Genomic DNA, 10979 nt, shown 5'->3' with positions numbered 1-10979 from the left:
ATTCGTAAATCGACTTTTACGAAGTTCTACGTATTCGCGAATATGGTGCTATACTATATGAATGCACAGGCCTTTGCCTCTCTGTTCTGGGGACAAGTGTAGATATTTGCATTTGCGTTAATAAAATCGCCTTACGAAGATTCGCAGCTCAATTCAATCACTAATGTATGAATGCAAAGCCCTTTGCCTCTGTTCTGGGACAAGTGTAGATATTCGCATGTGCGCTAATAAAATCGCCTTACGAAGATTCGCAACTCAATTCACTAATGTATGAATGCAAAGCCCTTTGCCTCTGTTCTGGGACGTGCCGATATTCGCATGTGCGCTAATAAAATCGCCTTACGAAGATTCGCGCCTCAATCACTTTCTAGGCAATGTGAGTAAGATCTGAGCTGTTGGACCTTTGGGAAACAATCAATTATATGTGTACTGTAATTTTGTGGGGGGGGGGGGGGAAACAAAAAACGAATATTCGTTTTTACGAATATATAGCACTATATTCGAAATATTCGCGAAATCGCGAAGTTGCGATATTCGCGAAAAAAATTTGCTTTTCGAATATTCGCGCTCAACACTACCCAGCACCCAGGCAGAGGAGAGAGGTCCCGTAACAGAGAATCTGGCTTCATGTCAGCAGAGAATCAGTCTTCATATCATAGCAGAGAATCAGGCTTCACGTCACCCACCACTGTAAGAGTCAATTTTCATAAATTTAGGCCCAGAACCCAGGCAGAGGAGAAAGGTCCCGTAACAGACAATCTGGCTTCATGTCAGCAGAGAATCAGTCTTCATATCATAGCAGAGAATCAGGCTTCACGTCACCCACCACTGCAACAGTCAATTGTCATAAATTTAGGCCCAGCACCCAGGCAGAGGAGAGAGCTCCCGTAACAGAGGATCTGGCTTCATGTCAGCAGAGAATCAGTCTGCATGTCATAGCAGAGAATGAGGCTTCACGTCACCCACCACTGCAACAGTCCATTGGCATATATTTAGGCCTAGCACACAGGCAGAGCAGAGAGGTCCCGTAACAGACAATCTGGCTTCATGTCAGCAGAGAATCAGTCTGCATGTCATAGCAGAGAATGAGGCTTCACGTCACCCACCACTGCAACAGTCCATTGGCATATATTTAGGCCTAGCACACAGGCAGAGCAGAGAGGTCCCGTAACAGACAATCTGGCTTCATGTCAGCAGAGAATCAGTCTGCATGTCATAGCAGAGAATGAGGCTTCACGTCACCCACCACTGCAACAGTCCATTGGCATATATTTAGGCCTAGCACACAGGCAGAGCAGAGAGGTCCCGTAACAGACAATCTGGCTTCATGTCAGCAGAGAATCAGTCTGCATGTCATAGCAGAGAATGAGGCTTCACGTCACCCACCACTGCAACAGTCCATTGGCATATATTTAGGCCTAGCACACAGGCAGAGCAGAGAGGTCCCGTAACAGACAATCTGGCTTCATGTCAGCAGAGAATCAGTCTGCATGTCATAGCAGAGAATGAGGCTTCACGTCACCCACCACTGCAACAGTCCATTGGCATATATTTAGGCCTAGCACACAGGCAGAGCAGAGAGGTCCCGTAACAGACAATCTGGCTTCATGACAGCAGAGAATCAGTCTGCATGTCATAGCAGAGAATGAGGCTTCACGTCAGCCACCACTGCAACAGTCCATTGGCATATATTTAGGCCTAGCACACAGGCAGAGCAGAGAGGTCCCGTAACAGACAATCTGGCTTCATGACAGCAGAGAATCAGTCTGCATGTCATAGCAGAGAATCAGGCTTCACGTCAGCCACCACTGCAACAGTCCATTGTCATAAATTTAGGCCCAGCACCCAGGCAGAGGAGAGAGGTCCCGTAACAGAGAATCTGGCTTCATGTCAGCAGAGAATCAGTCTTCATATCATAGCAGAGAATCAGGCTTCACGTCACCCACCACTGTAAGAGTCAATTTTCATAAATTTAGGCCCAGAACCCAGGCAGAGGAGAAAGGTCCCGTAACAGACAATCTGGCTTCATGTCAGCAGAGAATCAGTCTTCATATCATAGCAGAGAATCAGGCTTCACGTCACCCACCACTGCAACAGTCAATTGTCATAAATTTAGGCCCAGCACCCAGGCAGAGGAGAGAGCTCCCGTAACAGAGGATCTGGCTTCATGTCAGCAGAGAATCAGTCTGCATGTCATAGCAGAGAATGAGGCTTCACGTCACCCACCACTGCAACAGTCCATTGGCATATATTTAGGCCTAGCACACAGGCAGAGCAGAGAGGTCCCGTAACAGACAATCTGGCTTCATGTCAGCAGAGAATCAGTCTGCATGTCATAGCAGAGAATGAGGCTTCACGTCACCCACCACTGCAACAGTCCATTGGCATATATTTAGGCCTAGCACACAGGCAGAGCAGAGAGGTCCCGTAACAGACAATCTGGCTTCATGTCAGCAGAGAATCAGTCTGCATGTCATAGCAGAGAATGAGGCTTCACGTCACCCACCACTGCAACAGTCCATTGGCATATATTTAGGCCTAGCACACAGGCAGAGCAGAGAGGTCCCGTAACAGACAATCTGGCTTCATGTCAGCAGAGAATCAGTCTGCATGTCATAGCAGAGAATGAGGCTTCACGTCACCCACCACTGCAACAGTCCATTGGCATATATTTAGGCCTAGCACACAGGCAGAGCAGAGAGGTCCCGTAACAGACAATCTGGCTTCATGTCAGCAGAGAATCAGTCTGCATGTCATAGCAGAGAATGAGGCTTCACGTCACCCACCACTGCAACAGTCCATTGGCATATATTTAGGCCTAGCACACAGGCAGAGCAGAGAGGTCCCGTAACAGACAATCTGGCTTCATGACAGCAGAGAATCAGTCTGCATGTCATAGCAGAGAATGAGGCTTCACGTCAGCCACCACTGCAACAGTCCATTGGCATATATTTAGGCCTAGCACACAGGCAGAGCAGAGAGGTCCCGTAACAGACAATCTGGCTTCATGACAGCAGAGAATCAGTCTGCATGTCATAGCAGAGAATCAGGCTTCACGTCAGCCACCACTGCAACAGTCCATTGTCATAAATTTAGGCCCAGCACCCAGGCAGAGGAGAGAGGTCCCGTAACAGAGAATCTGGCTTCATGTCAGCAGAGAATCAGTCTTCATATCATAGCAGAGAATCAGGCTTCACGTCACCCACCACTGCAACAGTCAATTGTCATAAATTTAGGCCCAGCACCCAGGCAGAGGAGAGAGCTCCCGTAACAGAGGATCTGGCTTCATGTCAGCAGAGAATCAGTCTGCATGTCATAGCAGAGAATGAGGCTTCACGTCACCCACCACTGCAACAGTCCATTGGCATATATTTAGGCCTAGCACACAGGCAGAGGAGAGGTTCATTCAACTTTGGGTAGCCTCGCAATATAATGGTAAAATGAAAATAAAAATAGGATTGAATGAGGAAGTGCCCTGGAGTCCAATAATATATGGTTATGGGGAGGTAGTTAATGTCTAATCTGGACAAGGGACGGACAGGTCCTGTGGGATCCATGCCTGGTTCATTTTTATGAACGTCAGCTTGTCCACATTGGCTGTAGACAGGCGGCTGCGTTTGTCTGTAATGACGCCCCCTGCCGTGCTGAATACACGTTCAGACAAAACGCTGGCTGCCGGGCAGGCCAGCACCTCCAAGGCATAAAAGGCTAGCTCTGGCCACGTGGACAATTTAGAGACCCAGAAGTTGAATGGGGCCGAACCATCAGTCAGTACGTGGAGGGGTGTGCACACGTACTGTTCCACCATGTTAGTGAAATGTTGCCTCCTGCTAACACGTTGCGTATCAGGTGGTGGTGCAGTTAGCTGTGGCGTGTTGACAAAAGTTTTCCACATCTCTGCCATGCTAACCCTGCCCTCAGAGGAGCTGGCCGTGACACAGCTGCCTTGGCGACCTCTTGCTCCTCCTCTGCCTTGGCCTTGGGCTTCCACTTGTTCCCCTGTGACATTTGGGAATGCTCTCAGTAGCGTGTCTACCAACGTGCGCTTGTACTCGCGCATCTTCCTATCACGCTCCAGTGCAGGAAGTAAGGTGGGCACATTGTCTTTGTAGCGTGGATCCAGCAGGGTGGCAACCCAGTAGTCCGCACAGGTTAAAATGTGGGCAACTCTGCTGTCGTTGCGCAGGCACTGCAGCATGTAGTCGCTCATGTGTGCCAGGCTGCCCAGGGATAAGGACAAGCTGTCCTCTGTGGGAGGCGTATCGTCATCGTCCTGCCTTTCCCCCCAGCCACGCACCAGTGATGGACCCGAGCTGCGTTGGGTGCCACCCCGCTGTGACCATGCTTCATCCTCATCCTCCTCCACCTCCTCCTCATCCTCGTCCTCCTCGTCCTCCAGTAGTGGGCCCTGGCTGGCCACATTTGTACCTGGCCTCTGCTGTTGCCAAAAACCTCCCTCTGAGTCACTTCGAAGAGACTGGCCTGAAAGTGCTAAAAATGACCCCTCTTCCTCCTCCTCCTCCTCCTCCTCCTGGGCCACCTCCTCTTCCATCATCGCCCTAAGTGTTTTCTCAAGGAGACATAGAAGTGGTATTGTAACGCTGATAACGGTGTCATCGCCACTGGCCATGTTGGTGGAGTACTCGAAACAGCGCAACAGGGCACACAGGTCTCGCATGGAGGCCCAGTCATTGGTGGTGAAGTGGTGCTGTTCTGTAGTGCGACTGACCCGTGCGTGCTGCAGCTGAAACTCCACTATGGCCTGCTGCTGCTCGCACAGTCTGTCCAGCATGTGCAAGGTGGAGTTCCACCTGGTGGGCACGTCGCATATGAGGCGGTGAGCGGGAAGGCCGAAGTTACGCTGTAGCGCAGACAGGCGAGCAGCAGCAGGATGTGAACGCCGGAAGCGCGAACAGACGGCCCGCACTTTATGCAGCAGCTCTGACATGTCGGGGTAGTTGTGAATGAACTTCTGCACCACCAAATTCAGCACATGCGCCAAGCAAGGGATGTGCGTCAAATTGGCTAGTCCCAGAGCTGCAACGAGATTTCGCCCATTATCACACACCACCAGGCCGGGCTTGAGGCTCACCGGCAGCAACCACTCGTCGGTCTGTTGTTCTATACCCCGCCACAACTCCTGTGCGGTGTGGGGCCTGTCCCCCAAACATATGAGTTTCAGAATGGCCTGCTGACGTTTACCCCGGGCTGTGCTGAAGTTGGTGGTGAAGGTGTGTGGCTGACTGGATGAGCAGGTGGAAGAAGAGGAGGAGGAAGCCGAGAAGGAGGAGGTGGCAACAGGAGGCAAAGAATGTTGCCCTGCGATCCTTGGCGGCGGAAGGACGTGCGCCAAACAGCTCTCCGCCTGGGGCCCAGCTGCCACTACATTTACCCAGTGTGCAGTTAGGGAGATATAGCGTCCCTGGCCGTGCTTACTGGTCCACGTATCTGTGGTTAGGTGGACCTTGCTACAGATGGCGTTGCGCAGTGCACACTTGATTTTATCGGATACTTGGTTGTGCAGGGAAGGCACGGCTCTCTTGGAGAAGTAGTGCCGGCTGGGAACAACATACTGTGGGACAGCAAGCGACATGAGCTGTTTGAAGCTGTCTGTGTCCACCAGCCTAAATGACAGCATTTCATAGGCCAGTAGTTTAGAAATGCTGGCATTCAGGGCCAGGGATCGAGGGTGGCTAGGTGGGAATTTACGCTTTCTATCAAATGTTTGTGAGATGGAGAGCTGAACGCTGGCGTGTGACATGGTTGAGACGCTTGGTGACGGAGGTGGTGGTGGTGGTGTTGGTGGTACATCCCCTGTTTGCTGGGCGGCAGGTGCCAACGTTCCTCCAGAGGCGGAGGAAGAGGCCGAGGCGGCAGCAGCAGAATAGGCCGAGGCGGCAGCAGCAGAAGAGGTAGCAGGGGGAGCCTGAGTGACTTCCTTGGTTTTAAGGTGTTTACTCCACTGCAGTTCATGCTTTGCATGCAGGTGCCTGGTCATGCAGGTTGTGCTCAGGTTCAGAACGTTAATGCCTCGCTTCAGGCTCTGATGGCACAGCGTGCAAACCACTCGGGTCTTGTCGTCAGCACATTGTTTGAAGAAGTGCCATGCCAGGGAACTCCTTGAAGCTGCCTTTGGGGTGCTCGGTCCCAGATGGCGGCGGTCAGTAGCAGGCGGAGTCTCTTGGCGGCGGGTGTTCTGCTTTTGCCCACTGCTCCCTCTTTTGCTACGCTGTTGGCTCGGTCTCACCACTGCCTCTTCCTCCGAACTGTGAAAGTCAGTGGCACGACCTTCATTCCATGTGGGGTCTAGGACCTCATCGTCCCCTGCATCGTCTTCCACCCAGTCTTGATCCCTGACCTCCTGTTCAGTCTGCACACTGCAGAAAGACGCAGCAGTTGGCACCTGTGTTTCGTCATCATCAGAGACATGCTGAGGTGGTATTCCCATGTCCTCATCATCAGGAAACATAAGTGGTTGTGCGTCAGTGCATTCTATGTCTTTCACCGCTGGGGAAGGGCTAGGTGGATGCCCTTGGGAAACCCTGCCAGCGGAGTCTTCAAACAGCATAAGAGACTGCTGCATAACTTGAGGCTGAGACAGTTTCCCTGGTATGCATGGGGGTGATGTGACAGACTGATGGGGTTGGTTTTCAGGCGCCATCTGTGCGCTTTCTGCAGAAGACTGGGTGGGAGATAATGTGAACGTGCTGGATCCACTGTCGGCCACCCAATTGACTAATGCCTGTACCTGCTCAGGCCTTACCATCCTTAGAACGGCATTGGGCCCCACCATATATCGCTGTAAATTCTGGCGGCTACTGGGACCTGAGGTAGTTGGTACACTAGGACGTGTGGATGTGGCAGAACGGCCACGTCCTCTCCCAGCACCAGAGGGTCCACTAACACCACCACGACCATGTCCACGTCCGCGTCCCTTACTAGATGTTTTTCTCATTGTTATGGTTCACCACAACAACAAATATATTATTTGGCCCAATGTATTGTATTCAAATTCAGCGGGATATAAATTTGAGGCCTAGTATTTAGGCGCTGGGTGACCGGTATGGATTTAGTGACAGAATTAGACTTGGAAATGCACAGAAGCGTGTGTGTGTGAAGTTATTCTGAATGACCCAATGTGCACCTTGAATATTATATACCCTTTTAGGGATAGATTTCAAATAGCTCTGATATAGCAGAAACCACTAAATTATGAAATTGCTAAATTGGGAATTGTACTTCAACCCAGAACAAAAAATGTGCTTTGACGGACACTAAATATCTTGCCCAGCAACAACAGTACAACGGTGGGTAACGAGAGATTTAGAGGGAATTAAATTTGAGGCCTAGTATTTAGGCGCTGGGTCACCGGTATGGATTTAGTGACAGAATTAGACTTGGAAATACACAGTAGCGGGTGTGTGTGAAGTTATTCTGAATGACCCTATGTGCACCTTCAATATTATATACCCTTTTAGGGATAGATTTCAAATAGCTCTGATATAGCAGAAACCACTAAATTATGAAATTGCTAAATTGGGAATTGTACTTCAACCCAGAACAAAAAATGTGCTTTGACGGACACTAAATATCTTGCCCAGCAACAACAGTACAGCGGTGGGTAACGAGAGATTTAGAGGGAATTAAATTTGAGGCCTAGTATTTAGGCGCTGGGTCACCGGTATGGATTTAGTGACAGAATTAGACTTGGAAATGCACAGAAGCGTGTGTGTGAAGTTATTCTGAATGACCCAATGTGCACCTTCAATATTATATACCCTTTTTGGGATAGATTTCAAATAGCTCTGATATAGCAGGAACCACTAAATTATGAAATTGCTAAATTGGGAATTGTACTTCAACCCAGAACAAAAAATGTGCTTTGACGGGCACTAAATAACTTTCCCAGCTACAACAGGACAACGGTAACGAGAGATTTAGAGGGATTTAAATTTGAGGCCTAGTATTTAGGCGCTGGGTGACAGGTATGGGTTTAGTGACAGAATTAGACTTGGAAATACACAGTAGCGGGTGTGTGTGAAGTTATTCTGAATGACCCTATGTGCACCTTCAATATTATATACCCTTTTAGGGATAGATTTCAAATAGCTCTGATATAGCAGAAACCACTAAATTATGAAATTGCTAAATTGGGAATTGTACTTCAACCCAGAACAAAAAATGTGCTTTGACGGACACTAAATATCTTGCCCAGCAACAACAGTACACCGGTGGGTAACGAGAGATTTAGAGGGAATTAAATTTGAGGCCTAGTATTTAGGCGCTGGGTCACCGGTATGGATTTAGTGACAGAATTAGACTTGGAAATACACAGTAGCGGGTGTGTGTGAAGTTATTCTGAATGACCCTATGTGCACCTTCAATATTATATACCCTTTTTGGGATAGATTTCAAATAGCTCTGATATAGCAGGAACCACTAAATTATGAAATTGCTAAATTGGGAATTGTACTTCAACCCAGAACAAAAAATGTGCTTTGACGGGCACTAAATAACTTTCCCAGCTACAACAGGACAACGGTAACGAGAGATTTAGAGGGATTTAAATTTGAGGCCTAGTATTTAGGCGCTGGGTGACAGGTATGGGTTTAGTGACAGAATTAGACTTGGAAATACACAGTAGCGGGTGTGTGTGAAGTTATTCTGAATGACCCTATGTGCACCTTCAATATTATATACCCTTTTTGGGATAGATTTCAAATAGCTCTGATATAGCAGAAACCACTAAATTATGAAATTGCTAAATTGGGAATTGTACTTCAACCCAGAACAAAAAATGTGCTTTGACGGACACTAAATATCTTGCCCAGCAACAACAGTACAGCGGTGGGTAACGAGAGATTTAGAGGGAATTAAATTTGAGGCCTAGTATTTAGGCGCTGGGTCACCGGTATGGATTTAGTGACAGAATTAGACTTGGAAATACACAGTAGCGGGTGTGTGTGAAGTTACTCTGAATGACCCTATGTGCACCTTCAATATTATATACCCTTTTTGGGATAGATTTCAAAGAGCTCTGATATAGCAGGAACCACTAAATTATGAAATTGCTAAATTGGGAATTGTATTTCAACCCAGAACAAGAAATGTGCTTGAACGGACACTAAATAACTCGCCCAGCTACAGCACTAGGGACAGATTTAGCTGGATATAAATTTGAGGCCTAGTATTTAGGCGCTGGGTGACAGGTATGGGTTTAGTGACAGAATTAGACTTGGAAATACACAGTAGCGGGTGTGTGTGAAGTTATTCTGAATGACCCTATGTGCACCTTCAATATTATATACCCTTTTAGGGATAGATTTCAAATAGCTCTGATATAGCAGAAACCACTAAATTATGAAATTGCTAAATTGGGAATTGTACTTCAACCCAGAACAAAAAATGTGCTTTGACGGACACTAAATATCTTGCCCAGCAACAACAGTACAGCGGTGGGTAACGAGAGATTTAGAGGGAATTAAATTTGAGGCCTAGTATTTAGGCGCTGGGTCACCGGTATGGATTTAGTGACAGAATTAGACTTGGAAATACACAGTAGCGGGTGTGTGTGAAGTTATTCTGAATGACCCTATGTGCACCTTCAATATTATATACCCTTTTTGGGATAGATTTCAAATAGCTCTGATATAGCAGGAACCACTAAATTATGAAATTGCTAAATTGGGAATTGTACTTCAACCCAGAACAAAAAATGTGCTTTGACGGGCACTAAATAACTTTCCCAGCTACAACAGGACAACGGTAACGAGAGATTTAGAGGGATTTAAATTTGAGGCCTAGTATTTAGGCGCTGGGTGACAGGTATGGGTTTAGTGACAGAATTAGACTTGGAAATACACAGTAGCGGGTGTGTGTGAAGTTATTCTGAATGACCCTATGTGCACCTTCAATATTATATACCCTTTTTGGGATAGATTTCAAATAGCTCTGATATAGCAGAAACCACTAAATTATGAAATTGCTAAATTGGGAATTGTACTTCAACCCAGAACAAAAAATGTGCTTTGACGGACACTAAATATCTTGCCCAGCAACAACAGTACAGCGGTGGGTAACGAGAGATTTAGAGGGAATTAAATTTGAGGCCTAGTATTTAGGCGCTGGGTCACCGGTATGGATTTAGTGACAGAATTAGACTTGGAAATACACAGTAGCGGGTGTGTGTGAAGTTACTCTGAATGACCCTATGTGCACCTTCAATATTATATACCCTTTTTGGGATAGATTTCAAAGAGCTCTGATATAGCAGGAACCACTAAATTATGAAATTGCTAAATTGGGAATTGTATTTCAACCCAGAACAAGAAATGTGCTTGAACGGACACTAAATAACTCGCCCAGCTACAGCACTAGGGACAGATTTAGCTGGATATAAATTTGAGGCCTAGTATTTAGGCGCTGGGTGACAGGTATGGGTTTAGTGACAGAATTAGACTTGGAAATACACAGTAGCGGGTGTGTGTGAAGTTATTCTGAATGACCCTATGTGCACCTTCAATATTATATACCCTTTTAGGGATAGATTTCAAATAGCTCTGATATAGCAGAAACCACTAAATTATGAAATTGCTAAATTGGGAATTGTACTTCAACCCAGAACAAAAAATGTGCTTTGACGGACACTAAATATCTTGCCCAGCAACAACAGTACAGCGGTGGGTAACGAGAGATTTAGAGGGAATTAAATTTGAGGCCTAGTATTTAGGCGCTGGGTCACCGGTATGGATTTAGTGACAGAATTAGACTTGGAAATACACAGTAGCGGGTGTGTGTGAAGTTATTCTGAATGACCCTATGTGCACCTTCAATATTATATACCCTTTTTGGGATAGATTTCAAATAGCTCTGATATAGCAGGAACCACTAAATTATGAAATTGCTAAATTGGGAATTGTACTTCAACCCAGAACAAAAAATGTGCTTTGACGGGCACTAAATAACTTTCCCAGCTACAA

The sequence above is a fragment of the Bufo gargarizans genome, chromosome 8 (genome assembly GCF_014858855.1).
Source record: "Bufo gargarizans isolate SCDJY-AF-19 chromosome 8, ASM1485885v1, whole genome shotgun sequence".
NCBI lineage: Eukaryota > Metazoa > Chordata > Amphibia > Anura > Bufonidae > Bufo > Bufo gargarizans.
Note: the sequence above shows the minus strand (reverse complement) of the source record.